General features: G+C 34.3%; 1 pseudogene; it reads right to left on the reverse strand.

The window, feature by feature from the left end:
* Positions 1–8,390: 8,390 nt before the first annotated feature.
* LOC119983200 lies at positions 8,391–15,625 on the reverse strand (annotated as a pseudogene).
* Between the last annotated feature and the right edge of the window lie 121 nt (positions 15,626–15,746).

Raw genomic sequence — 15,746 nt, forward strand, 5'->3', positions numbered from 1 at the left:
TATGATCTCAATTGCATGTAGACCATCTCTGTTTTGATCCCATGAAATCATTCTTGTTCTCCTGTTATTCAACAATTCCCAGGTAACACATTCATGAACTGGGGGTCCATTAGCAACCAATATGTACACTTCTGATTTGCAGTTATGGTTCTGTTTCTTTGGCTTAACTGTATCATATCTTGTTCTTGCTTAGATTAGTGAAACAGTATTCCTATATTCTTTGCCTCTCACTTCCTCTGAGTTTTGGGGCATTGGGTTGTGCACAAGATTTTGATTGGGTTTGTAGAATGATAATCTTGTCTTGATCATGTTATGGATTTGTGGGTTTTAAGGTCTCAAGGATTTGGATGTTGGACTAAATTCTGTGTGGTAAATGCATCTTAATAGTACTTAAATCATTTGCACATGCTTATTAGTATAATATTATCCTCCATAATGTTTATAATAGTGGGTGCATTAGATGATTAAAATTCACTCTTTTTTATTCGCCCAATAGCATTTTTAAAACTGGTATACCTTATTATACATTGAATTTGATGTTGTTTGGTTAGTTGTTCTTTTTTTTTTAAAAAACAATTATGGATCGCTAATGAAGTCACATGGGTGTGGTACTACTATTGGACCTCCATGTGATTATTATAATAATCTATCTCTCTCTCTCTTAATTTTTTTTTTTTTTTTTTTTTTTTGAGTACCTCTCTTAATTAGTTAATTGTGCTTTAGTTAAGCAATACATTGCCTTCAATTATTATAAAGGAGGGAGGGTGGAGTCATGTTGCAATGTTTGAGAGAGAGAGAGAGGTTTCTTTAGGCATTATTAATTCAAGTCATTATCATTGTAAGACATGAAGATATATAATAGACCGGCAAACAACGTTGATTGTTTTGATTAAGTATAATAATTTATATGAAGTATACTTATAGTTATAGAAATATTAATTAGTAACATTTTAGTGTACAAGTTGATATATAATTATAATAGATATTGTCTTGATTAGGTGGTCCTAAGTTGAATTGAACTGACAATCTACATTCAAATAATAATTAAATCAATACTTTATAATAAAATGAAAGGATGGTCCGATTGGGGGTGGGTGGGTGCCGCAACACTATTGAAAGGATTGAGAGCAGATCCGGTGTGTATTGGATTATCAACTGATGCATCAAACAATTAATTAATTTTTTTTACATAAAATTAGTAGATACCATATATTTATCAGGGTGTCATGGTGAATGTAAGGGGCAAATGTAATAAGAAACAATTTATGTTGGCCCGGTCTCACCTCTATTACACAAAAAATTAAGTCAAACACGTATTCTAATACAGTCACATCAGCAAAACATAAATTTCTATACACTTTTTCTTTCCACACACTTTCTCTTTCCACCCAACCCAACAACATTTCATTCCTCCGTATTATCCACAACAAAACTACACCAAAACATTAAATATCAATACATCCACATCAGCAAAACACTTATCCCAATACAGCCACATAAGCAAAACACATTTTACAATACAGCCACATCAGCAAAAGACAACATCTTTGTTGGCCCAATACCACTTCACCATTGCATTTGCCCTAATGATGTAATTTGTTTCTTGAAAATTGTCTTAATTATTAAAAAAATGGATAACAAATATGAGCCGAGTTAGGTAATAAAATTTTATTTTCTTAAAGATTTTAAAATAAATTTAAGATCCACTATCAACCGTGCAGCATTTTGGGATTATTTGTTTACACAAAATTAATCGATAGCTATTTATCATGGGGTTATACTTCATAGTTGATACCCTGAATTAGAGGTGGCAAAAAGTTAGATTTACAACAATATGTGTTTACGAAATATTTACATATTCGAATCTTAACTTGGATTTGATTTTGGACGTACTTAATTGATCATATTCAGATTGATTTAAATTAGGATAAATAAATCAGACAATAATTTAATTTGAATTAGGGTCTAAACTAATAAATCTAACAAGATTTTCGCGTTTAGACCCGTGTCCGATTTTAAAAGGGAGAAAAATTTTGTGGTTAGACCCAGATTTCAAATGTAAAACTTATGTCTAAACTTGATGTAATCCGAATCATACAAATTTGATCATCTCACCCCTATCCTCAATCCCCCGAAGGGAAAAGATTTGTTTAACGCGTAATACACTAACACGAATAGAGTCGATAATCCCTCCTAACATTGACGAAGGAATACGTGGCACTGAGAAAAAGAATTGGGACCCACATTCCTGGGCAAAATAAAAGCTCTCCAAAGGAAACGCGTCTATATATAACACACATCGGAAACGATTGCGATGGATTGTCTTATATGTTGCCAACTCATACTGAAAGCGACAAATAAGACTCCCCAATTAATGCAACTTGGGATGGAGTTGGGACCCTCAAACAGAATGAATGGTCCTAATCCTAGTTCAGGCCACGTGTACGGATGATGCCCGAACGATCCTGGACAAAATCTAATGCATGGCACTGCACCATATCTGATACAAATCCCAAATATATCTATTAGCAGATAGATATTGGTGAGGAGACAGTAAAAAGTTCGTAAAATTTGATGATTGATTTCAAACATTGTTGGTGAAATGTCTGAAAATTTGAACAGAGAGATTTTTTGAGCCATACCCGACAATTACGTGACCATGATTAATTGTTCAAAAGTTGGGAGACATGGAAAAGGATGGATTCAACACTTGATCAGTTTCTTCTTTTGATATGTTGTTTAATTATTACTGTGTTATTGCTAATGATTGTAATTGCTTTCTTAGTTAAACATCCCAAAAACATGAATTTTTTTTGACTTAATATCTACTAATTCTAGGTGACTAGTTTTAGTTGTTAGTTAATTCTAGGTGACTAATTCTAGGTGAATGTTGCCATTGATTTGTGTGAAATAGGGAAGTCCGTATAAAGTGACACGATATAGTGATGGGCTCTATATATTGTAAAAAATAAAGTTCACAAAATGAGATGATACTCGCAAAAATTTAATATCAAAAGTGGTTTATTTTCGAATTGGGTTGAGGGAGAGGAGAGTGAGAAGGCAAGGGAGGTGATTAGGATTTTTTGAGTTTATTTTTGGGTTGGACTGATTTTGGCCTACTAGACTCATGTTGGAAGTAAAAAACAAATTTAAGACGGAAAAAAACATCGAGTCTCTATATCGATAAACCTTCGAAACAATCCACTATAATGAATGAAGATAAGCCATGACCCATGTCTTGCGAGAAAGAGATTACCCAGTTCATGATAACAAGAATGTCTTGAGTTCTTTATTTTCTTCTTTGGTGGTTGGCACTATTTCGTATGTAGTGGGGATATATATATATAACCATTTCTCTTTTCTCCTCCTTTTTCTCTTTGCGTTTGTTTTGAACTAGTCATTCATGGCAACAAAAAAAAAAAAGTGGAAAGTGAAAAGGAAGAAGAATACACAAGGAAAGTTTGAAGTATCTACATTGAGTTATATTGGAGATTCCTATTTCTAAATGGGGAAAACTTGTGAAGAGATAGGATTTGTGCTTGTTGACGGGAATTAATTAGTCTCTTTTATATGGAAAACCGTAGTCACTATCTTTTACACATCGGACAAATTCATGGATAAGCGCAATAGTATCGAAACTATTTTGAATTGAACGAAAAAATTCGAATATAGAAAATATACAAGATTTAATGAATTTCGATAAACTTTGCCTATGTCCTCGGGTGAAGAACAACGAAAATTTCACTAATATGAAGAAGATTTACGAAAAAAAGATGAGCTCTTAAATTCAAGAACTAACAACCAAATCTCTTTTCTCTTGAACTCTCACATCTCAAACTCCTCTGTTTCGACCATCCATAGAAAGTTGCACCAACCTTAACTCATAGGACTACATGAAATATAAGAGAAAGAAACTCTAATTCATTTTGGGTTTCTAATTCAAAACCTAATAAGAATTCTACTTATTTTACAATTTTAAAAAGACATGTCCTGATGTCGAACGATCGACTTTTCTAGTCGTTCGATCGACTTCGCCCCTGACTTGAGATGCATAGCATCAAACGAGGTCGATCGATAGACGACTATGCCTCTGTTTGACTTTCGTAACCTTCAACTCAATCTTGGCCAAAATTCACGCAAACAACACTCATCATGCAAGCACATGATAATTCTATAAATCAAACTCACTATCTCTAATGAGGACAAACTCTTTTCTAACCGTTTTAAGTAAAGAGTTGATTCCTTAATTAATTAAACAACCTATGATATGTAGATATAAAGTATATATTTGATAGTACAACAGATTAATACTTGCAAATGAAAACCAAAGCATGCAAATAAACATGCAAAAGGGATTTCTCTCCTTATCTATGATGAACGTGCTTTCCAACTATAGGCAATTGAAGAGTCATATTCGGGGTCAGGGCCTAAGAAATGTCTTTTTTTATTTAGTAGTTGCACATGAAAGAGCAGCTGGAACTGCATGGCCTTCCACAAAATGTGGATGCTAATCCCCACTTGATGTTTAGTCCTCTATGTATGGTACCTTTCAATGTAGCGCAATAAAAAAGATAAGTTGCTTAGATTGCTCGTCTGGTTAGGAACACATAACCCACTTGATCATATATATATATATATATATTCTCTTACTTAAACCAATGTGAGACTTTGTATCACCACTTTACCAAATTGACAAAGTATATATACATATATGTATGTGTATATATATATATATATATATATATATGGCTTTTTCTTGAGGGGTAATGTATGCATGAGACTATGAGAGATGATATTTCTTTGGTTCTACTTTTGCTGCTTCAATATATGGTCCAATTGAGAGAGAGGAAAAAGAGGCTTTAATTCCATTTCAATTCCTTTGTCTTTCTATCTCATATACATTAACCAAGTTCAAATTCAAAGGCTTTGTTGTTGGATGGAGCTGGGTGTGCCAATATTGCCTCTGCCTTTAGTCACCTCATGACTAGTGTAGCTCAAAGCAGATTCCATGGAAAATTGAAGCATCTCCCTGATATGGAAGCCCATAAAAGTTCTACACTTTTTTTCTTGAAACTTAGAAATTAAAAACTCTTTATCCTTCCCATGGAAAAGGAATTTTAGGTAACCAACTTTTGTCTTGGTGAAGCCTTCTAGCTCCTAGGAGTAGTAGTGTTTTATATATATATGTAAATGTATATACACACATACATATACAGCACTCAAATCATATTTTGCCAGCTTTTGTCTTTCTTTTCAAGTACTTCAAAAACTCTATGTTTTACATTATTTGACAAAAACCCATTTTAAAGTAAATTTAACTTTCAAATAAGAGAGAAGAGAAGCCTCCAAAGAAACACTTTGGTATAATGAAATGTATATAATTTAATTTCTCTTCAAACTTGTTTTTTTTATTAAATCATTTTTAATCCTCCAATCTCCATCAAATCTTCTTTTTGAACCACAAATATATGATGAGCTGGTAGAGCAATCAAGTCGACAGAGCATATCTATACCTTCCAAAAAAGTTACAAGAATGCTCTAAAATTGTTAGAATATACATGTTTCCTTGGTTCATTAATTATTTTTTTTCTTTTATGTGTTTCCTTAGCAACAAAGGAAACTCTTGATGCTTATAGATGTAGTGTATGTATACATCTATATATCCTTTCCAACCCATTTGAGGGGGTAAAAACACAATAATGTCATGCTCATTTTTCAGGATAAATAAATAAATTTTTCTATCTACTTATACAAATATATAGTAAGAATTTGTATTTTCAAAATCCTTCATGATGATTTTAAATTAGCCCAAGTGTTACATGTATAATTGTAAGTTCCGTCGCAAAAAACCTCTTTTCTCTCGTAGTGTTCGAAAAATTAACCCAAGTAATGAAGTATTGGCTAATACGTGTGTAAATATATTAAGTAAAAGACTTACACACATATTATATGCATATTGTTTATTATGGATTATTAACTCATATATAGACAAATTCAATAATACCCAAAACAAAAAATGAAATGAAAACAATAACATAAAAATAAGGAGGACCAAAGAAAGGCTATAAAGCCAAAAACGTTGAGAGAGTATCCAAGGCAAAAGGTTTATAATAAAAGCAACAAAAAGGGAAAGTTTTATTAAAGAAGAAGAAGAAGAAGAAGAGATTGTGATTGTGTGAGGTGGAGGATGATGAGATACATGGGGGTGACCTCTGTCAACTTTTGTAGATGCTTGCCCACCACCATTACCATATCTTCTTCTCCATCACTTCTTTATATTTCACTTCAGAATTTATTTATTTATTTATATCATGAGCAATAGTAGTAGTAGTAGTAGTAGTAGTAGTAGTCTTTATATCATTTTCTATCTCTATAGGACATTTAGCTTAGAAACAACGCATTCTTTGCATCCCCACACATTTTCTTTTTCATTCAATCATTTTAATAAAAACCATAAAAAGTAAGCACTCATCTTGTCAAAAGCAAATTCTTTGTAGGTCCCCACCCCTCTCCTCCAGTAACAGACAATAATATAACCTTTCTTTGGTCTCCCACTCCCTTCACTCTCAAGACTCTCCTTTTAGTCTCTCTGGCACCACACCTCCACAATTGTTTTCTTTTCCTTTTTTTTTTTTTAAACTGAAAACGACAGTATATAAATTTGCCTTTTAAACATCCGATATATGCTTAAACTCGAGTTGTCAGGCCCGCGAGTACAAAAATTCCTTGCCTGGTGACAGGGTAAGATGAGATGCTAAGCCCGACACTTGGCCACAAAGGATATTGTTCCTAATAAAAATCGAACTCGGGACCTTATGAGTTTATATAGTTTCACTCTAAAAATTCACCTACCAACTTTCTTTTGATATGGTTATCTCGATCATCAAGGTCAACCCCAAAACCATCCACTTTTCTTGTCTCATTCATGCTTTAATTCTGTTTTTATTAATTTTGTGTTATGTGTTTTTTTTCTTTACCCTTTTCTTGTCATCTAATTCCTCTTATTGGTCAGAGATGGGGGATGATCAAGTTTGCTTTGAATGTCTTTATTTTGGTCAATCATGTAGGATTAACATGGAATAATATATATATATATTAGTGTGTTCTTGCATCACTCAATACTTTACATACACACAAATATATAGAAAAACTAGCTAGGATAATTTATAGAGATTACAAGAAGTAACATGATATATAGCCCAAGAAAATAAATTAAGAAACACGTATTCCAACCAAACTCTAGAGATTATTAAAGGTTTGGAAAGTCATTAGTAGCCAAAATTAAGGAATAATTAAGGATGAATAAATAATTTGTAGAAACAAAACAAAACCAAACCAAAAGCTACATGCATGTATACATACCGTGGGCTATATATATATAACTTTTTCCCGCTCAAAGGGCTTGAAAGTGCATGCACCCATCATTATTAGATTTACATAACAAGACAAGATGAATAATACCAAGAAAAAGGAAGATAAAAACAAACAAAACCACGTGAAAATTACAAAATGTTAAGCAATTCTAGTTTGAGAAGGGGATTGTCTTCTTGTTGCCTCTCTTGAGAAATAATAATTGTTGACGCCTTTTTTTTTAAAATTTATTATCTTATCTACTTCTTTCTGTAATTACATGGGATGGTCGAGATGTGACACACACATCTTCATCCAATAATTAGAAGGTTGACCAATAATGGTGATGAAACCCAACGTTGACATATTTTAATTTTTTTTTCAATAAGAAATTCAACAAAAAAGTTTATTGGTTAACAAATTATAGATGAGTGACATAATCATAATGATATAGTGTTAGAGGCAGACATTATTTAGGGGCTAGTGGCATTTGGTCATTGTCATTATGTCATGACGACCAATATGATAGTAATTATTAGCATTATGACTAATGACAAACTATTTTTTAAATCCAAACTCCTTCCTTATTGGAGTTGCATTAATTATTACCATAATCCTTTCAAGTTTGTGAATATGATATCATAGAGATTTTGGAGCTCAAGTTGGTCAAACTCCATGCAAGTAATCACATATATTAATATGTATATATATGTGTGTGTGTATATATATATAGAGAGAGAGAGAGAGCACTTAATAATATTGAATTCAACACAAACAAAAGATGTTGGGAGTGATTGCACTAGGTCAAAAAAGGGGTATGCATTTTGATCCAATCGTAGTGGCAACAATCATTCAGAGGTCTTGCTTTAAATGATTAATGCTGCCCTGTCCCATGGTATAAACACAGATACAAGGAGAAAATGACAATTATTCATGAGTTATTCTCCGTGAAGCAATAAAATAGTAAGAGTTGAAGAGGACGGGCAGACTTCAAGAAAGAGAAACATTGTCAACATATCAGAATATCAATGGCTTTGATCTGCAAGCAAAGAATTTATCTTATAAAAGTACTCTGTTTCAAGTAATGTCTTCAGACATAAAGAGAGAATCCAAAATTCCTCAAATAAAAAGGCGACTGGCAAGTACAACAAGCAGCTATGTCATCGTGCCAACAAACACTGGGTGGCCTCATAAGGAAAAAAAATTCTCTAATTCTTCTACTGTTCTACATCTTTACAAATTGAACTGCCCAGGAATTAACACTCAAAAGCACCACTTGCATTGTGTTACTATTATTTTTTTTGATAAATAGTGTATATGACGTCGCACGGAGATGAACGCGATTGACCTTGCCTCTGAACTCCGTGATGTTTGATTTGCCAGCGAAATGAACTATGTAAATTGCAAAAGAACAGTATAAGGAAGTATTACCCCAGTTACAGACTTGCATAGGTGCTATAATTGTGGAGGCCTTCCAATGCTGCAAATGCAATCTTAGGTCCCGTTGTGTGAGATAGCAAGAACACATTTGTTTCCCCAACAAAGATTCCAATTTTTATCGTGTCTTGCAGGTTAACTTTCAAAAAGCTGTAATGTTCTCCATCTGGTATTTTCAGTTCCATTGATAATAGTTTTTTGTATCAAACTCCATAGAGAGGTCGGATGATCTTAACAAAGGAGTATGCAAGAGCACCAGTGAATATGTAACTATCCACTCTATCCAATATTCCACCTGCATGCAAGCATTTGAACATCAAAAAATTATCATAAGAGAAGAAGGGGGTAACCAAGAGTTCCAATGCAAAACACAGACTAATATTACTGGAGTTAAAATTTGTAAATATGCTAGGCATACATCCTGACCCCACTTAGAGGTATGTCTACATCAATTCATGAGACGACCAAATTAATGGTGTCTAAACATTGAAGTATGCACATTACACAGATGCTCCCACAGCTATGCCAAATGACGAACAATATCTTACAAAAAAATACTATCATTGCTTCCTTGGTCAACTAAAAGGAATGGTGGATCTTATTGACATGAGACTTAATTAATAGACTCTCAATAAGACAAGAATTGGACATAAACATTGGAAAAATCACCACCTCCAAATGTAAATTCACAATCATACCAACAAGTTGCTTGTACAAATAGACAATATTCACATTTCAAGAATGCAGAACCTCTACAAGGTAGGACCACATGGTCCACGTCAGATTGCCAGACAATAGCAATCATCCGCAAACCAACAGACATGGGTCACTAATGATTCGTATGGAAGGTTTTCAAAAATCACAATCCACTGCATTATTGTTACTATTTAACAAGTCAATCCAGTTTCGATTATGAAACACAATAAAGGTTGAACACAATAGCAAAAAGGCAGATTGTGAGCTTGAAGTAAAACCAGGCGACAGGTTGTAACAGTAATAAAATGAAAGAACATAACCAAGGCCTAGTACTACGTCGGTAAAAGGAATTGGTCAACCTTAAACAATCAACTTCAGAAAATCAAGAGATGAAATCAAAAAAATTCAATAAATTCAACCATGAGAAAGGTATTTTACCATGTCCAGGTATTAGAGAGCCAGAATCCTTGACACCTGCATCACGCTTGATCATCGACTCCGTAAGATCACCAAAAATTGACCCAAAGAAATTCAGAATTCCAAAAGCTATTGCACTAGGCACTAGCAACCATCAGAGAGTAAATGTTAGATGCACATTCATATAAATTCTGAAGTAACATAGACAAAGCTCTTACCTAATGGCATAAGTGAAGAATAAAAAGCAATAGAATAGATTCTTCCCATCCCTTAATGCAAATTCAAGAATTGAAATTTTCAAAATCTATTCCCCAGCAACTCAATTTGAAGTTTGAAGCAACAATCAAGTTCTGATCTCAGTATCAGCTGAAGGAACAAGACCTAATTGTAAAGTATCATGCTATATTCATTTGACTATTTGAGTGGATCATTCATTTTACAGTGAAAAATGGATAGTCTTTATTCAGAGAAACAGAAAAATATCTGCCTCAACAAACTGATACAAGAAATAACTACACCAAAAGGCAAATTTTTGGCTCTGTAAGCATTCATAAGTTAGGCGAGTTCTTGGACTTCTGGCATTTCCACTGCAGAATCATAGCAAGTAGTTGTCCTAATGAAAGCATGCACGAGCTTCGCAACATCTCTTTCTAAAGTTAGGCGAGTTCTTGGACTTCTGGCATTTCCACTGCAGAATCATAGCAAGTAGTTGTCCAAATGAAAGCATGCACGAACTTCGCAACATCTCTTTCTACACACCCCCAGAAAACACACCCCCAGAAACACACACATGCAAGGGTGTAGTTGCTCATGCTCTAGATGTAAGATTTGAATTTTTAATTAATTTTGAGAAGAAAGAAGATATAAAATAATGAAATGCCAATAGCTACATCTTGTCCTCAATGATCAAAGTATCCCATCATTCCGGGTTATTTCACACACTAATGAAATACAAGCATGCTATGTTATTTGCAACATTTAACTGGTAGGCTAAGCACCAACAAGGAAACAAGAGTATTGAAATGGCCATCTTATTCATAGAATGATGCTTTCCATTACGTTTCTAACTTAAATTTCAACCCACCGGATGTGTGTGCATAAGAGAGAGTATTAGTTATCTAATGTCCAAATTATTTTGCTTTACTCCATAATAAAATAGAGGAAGATTAAATACCTCAGCAATGATGCTGGCCAGCTAAAAATCTTTGATAGGATGACAGAAGCTATACAACCACCCAAGCCAACAATAGTCCCCTCCCATGTCTTCTTTGGACTGATACTAGTAAGTGGAGTTCTACCAAATGCCTGCATTTGAACAGAGAAACTATCTCATAATTTTTTCTACAAATTAGATCCCAGCAAATTTTTAAGTAAAGAGAACTATCATACACACTTTATTCAAACAATCAGATGCAAAAAGATAAAATTTCAAGTAGCCAAAAACATAAAGATTGGAAAGCTAGCAATCCACAAAATACAGCTAATCAAGCCTTCATACCCTGGATTCTTTCATCCCTTGATCCTGTAAAGGTTACACTGTCCATCAATCCTTTAGCTTTCATAGCTCTCTTTATTACTTCTATCCATGCTTTATCCCACTTGGGTTTTTGCAACTCTCCTCACAAGGTCATTCATATCTCTACATTGTACATTTAAAGACTACCTTAGATGATTTTCTGCCACCACCTTATTTTCAATTGAAGCTATCTGTATCTTCAAATACCTGCATTTCCCAACCAAAGCCCGGTTTAGTCTAAAACAACCCCGAAAATGTACAGCAAACATCCACTTTTTTAAATTTAAATTAAATTATGATGTGCTCTCATCAACCAAGACAATATTATTGACAACAATATGCAACAATGGACTTTATTGGCAACTTAGAGTACCTTATAGACACAATTATACTAAAGCTCCTCAATTATCCATTCATACAAAGAACAAGTTACAACATTGGGAGAAACTTAGTTTGAGTAACATCACTAGCCACAATCAAATCTCAGAAGATATCTTTCACATTTAAAAGGAGTTGCAAGTGCCTTTCCACAGGGAAAGGGAAAAAACAACAACATCAACAACAATAATTTTACAGATGACAGACATTTACATCTCAATAGGAGTGACAAAAAGTCATTGGAAGGCAACAGTAATTAATATATAATACATAATAATTTGAAGAAAAAGCTAAAAGGTCCTGCCGACCGATTCAAAAAGGCGTACCTTTCCACTTATGAAAGCACACGTATCTGCCGCAATTATGCTGCTGAAAGAAATCAAGGTAGCCACAAGACCCAAAGTCCAATGTGTTTGGCCACCAAGAAGGATGGGCCATGCTCCTCCTATTCCTGCCAACATGAATAAATAAGTGAAACATGTGAAACTTCAAGGAAAATGGATGAAAAATCAACAAAATCAGCTTCACAAATCGGCACAAAAAATTACAGGGAAAGAAGTGGATTTTCACAGGAAAATGCTTCTCTCATTCTTTTTTCTAGTTTATATTTATGTAGAAGTGTAAACCACTATCTTCTTTCATCTCCTTGCTATCACAATCTTGCACCTGCAACTCTCCACTCATAATTTGCGAGCATCTTAGAAACCACCAGAGAATTAATCATGGGACAGATGGAAAAAGAGTTCATGGTGGGAAAGAGTGGGGAAAGAATATAAACAAGAAGAACCAATCCACATGTGGTGGAGTACAACATCAACCATATATTGGTGTGAAAACACAATTTCCACAGTTTTCTCTCCTATTTGAAGGTCCCAAATTATTAAAAACCAAGAGGCCCACAAAAAACTGCTTTTAATGCAGTGGAAGTTATTGAGGTTATAGAAGCCATAATGTATCAGTATCTAATTTGAAAAGACTTTAAAAAATCCAATTTAACATCAGATAAGAATCAATGAAAGGCAACATCTTACTAGTGTTTAAAGCCGGAGTTGCTAAACCACATGCTTAACCCACAAACAAGGAAGATAGCCACAATAAAATAGTCCAAACATGGTACTGCTAAGCTGGGCGAATCTTGGATTTCCTCTCTGCGGAAGCAGTGGCATTGCAACAACAAAAGCAGCTGACGTCACTGAAACATCTATTTGACCATAATACCTGTTCATGCAATTGGCAGAACCAACATCTGTCACCAACTAACCGTATTTTCTGAATTCATATTCATTAGCACGACTGCTTCATGGAAGTACAACTAAATAGAAAATTATGCTTCAGAATAATTTGGCAGACCAAGTAAAGGATACAATCAGTGTTGAAAGTGCTCCAATACTGAGACAATTCAAAATTCAAAATAAAATGATGCATGAAAAGTGGAATAAGATTTGATTGTAAGCTTTAGACACAGATAAAATCCTACTAGAATGTGTGTTTGGTGGTTTTCAGGAAAGCCCCACATATAAGTACGCATGCTGGCATGCATAAAAGTAACCATGATTTATGATCTTTAGAGAGGAGAGAACTGATACAAAGTTAAATCAACATTAAACATGTCTATATTAGATTATTACTTTATCAGTAAGTAATTATGACTGCCTGCAGGACCATTGTGGATATCTAAATAATAAAATGATTTCTGATTATACCAAATATGGATCGTCGAGAAAGAGAGAAGAAGATAGAAGATAAGCAAAAACGAGAAATTTTTTTCCGATATTCAACATAGAAATTGCTATTTAATGAATATGAATTAAGTGGGTCCATTATAATTGAAATGCAAGAAGAAGAAAAAAAGAGAATGGCATAATAATGAGACAAAAGAAAAAAGGATACTGAGACAATTCAAAATTCAAAAATAAATGATGCATGAAAAGTGGAATAAGATTTGATTATAAGCTTTAGACACAGATAAAATCCCACTAGAATGTGTTTTTGGTGGTTTTCAGGAAACCCCCACATATAAGTACACATGCTGGCATGCATAAAAGCAACCATGATTTACTATCTTTAGAGAGGAGAGAAATGATACAAAGTTAAACCAACGTTAAACATGTCTATATTAGATTATTAGTAAGTAATTATGACTGCCTGCAGGACCAGGGAACGTTCTGAAAAATATGTTCTATATAGAGTATCAAGAAATAGTTTATATCATTGTAAGGTTAAGGTAAATGATTGGGGAAAGAAATCACAAAAAATACAAAAGGTTGCACAAATTCTCATCCAACATAATTGGCAGCTCAGTCGATTCTCTTATCCATGAAGAAATGGAAATCAATTAATGATACGACTATACGAGTATCTCCAGATTCAAATTGTTAGATTACTCCAGATTCAAATTGTTAGATTTAAATCAGCAAAAAGATGGGGGTGAGGGGGGGGGGGCGAGTCTATGTAAACGACTAGATAAAGTTAAAATCAACAAAACAAATGGAAGCAAAATTTTCAAAATGGTTCACGTAAAAAATTAAGGCATGTTTACCAATCTTACAAAGTAAGTGTGGGCATTAGAGGACATATAACAGAGCAAACGCGTGACACATATCTAGGAGGTGGAGTCATTCCTTTAGTGATTCCACCACTTCTAACCAACTCAAAATATTCTCGTGAACCAACAAAAACAGCAGCTGCCAGGAAAAATGTGAAAACCCATCCTCCAGCCAATAGCACACCCCCAACAGATATTCCAATGCCAAGTCCAAAAACAATTCTCTTCCTCAACTGACTCATTTTCTGCTGACCCTTGAAGACATCCTGCAACAACATTGTTATCCCATATAACAATCCACTCATACTCTTAAAAATAAACGAAATGAAGAAACAAAATAAAATACAGTCCTATCACATTATGAATCTACCAATAACAATATATAAACCTAACGAATTCCTTTCTTGTCTCTCAAAAAGAAAATTAAAACGAATTCAATTGAACTTACCAAGCTGTAAACTTTCTCCATCAATTACTGAGGTTTTAATACCAATTCATCAACAAAAATCCCATATATTTTCAAACAGCATGAAGATTTTTTTTTAAAACCTTTTCCAATATACTGTATCAAATCATACTGTAACACAAATTTCAAACTAACCTAAAAACACAATCGCATTACATTTTTGTTTATCTCGTTTGCCAGGAATGACCGAAAAATCACCACTTTAAGTCATGGTTCTTACAAATTAAAATACCAAAGCAAATTTACCAGACACCAAGTTCATAGACGTTGCTGTATTACACTGTGTCGCAGCTACAGTTCTCCATTTTCATTCCAAAACCCTCACAAGCGCCCAAATCGTAAAGCTAGTCAACACATCAAGCTCAGAATTACCCTCCAATTCACCAACACTACACTTCACTCTACCATACTGAAGTTCCTCCAGTCACAGCATGGAAATATAGATGCATGTCACACAACTCAAGCGAAATTAGGCTATCTACATTAACGAGTATCAATCAGCATGTTCAATGTGAAAATGGACGTTTTAAAGTAACAGTTTAAAGCACCTCTCTGGCGCTATCCTCGCCAAGCCGGTCCGACTCAGCTCAGCTCTGGCCACAGCCATGATGAATCGACGTTTCGCCAGAATGCCATTGGAGCGTACCCGATAGATGCCTTTGGATACATCGAAGACAATCCCAAGGTTGAGCTTAAAGCATCGCCCTTTCTTCGACAAGGAACGACAAGGGCACTCGCATAGACTGGTCACAGAGAGCGGAATCCAATTATACCGATCAATTTCAAGCAAAGACGCCATTCAATCGATTGATATGAACTCCGAAGAACTGATTAAGGAGAATTCAAGGGCATTTTGGAATTATCAAATGGGCTTCAATTAGATGGGCCAGTCAGAGCAAGTGGGCTAAAAATTGAAAACTTCAGCCCATACACTATAACGT

The sequence above is a fragment of the Tripterygium wilfordii genome, chromosome 17, assembly GCF_013401445.1.
Source record: "Tripterygium wilfordii isolate XIE 37 chromosome 17, ASM1340144v1, whole genome shotgun sequence".
Classification (NCBI taxonomy): domain Eukaryota; kingdom Viridiplantae; phylum Streptophyta; class Magnoliopsida; order Celastrales; family Celastraceae; genus Tripterygium; species Tripterygium wilfordii.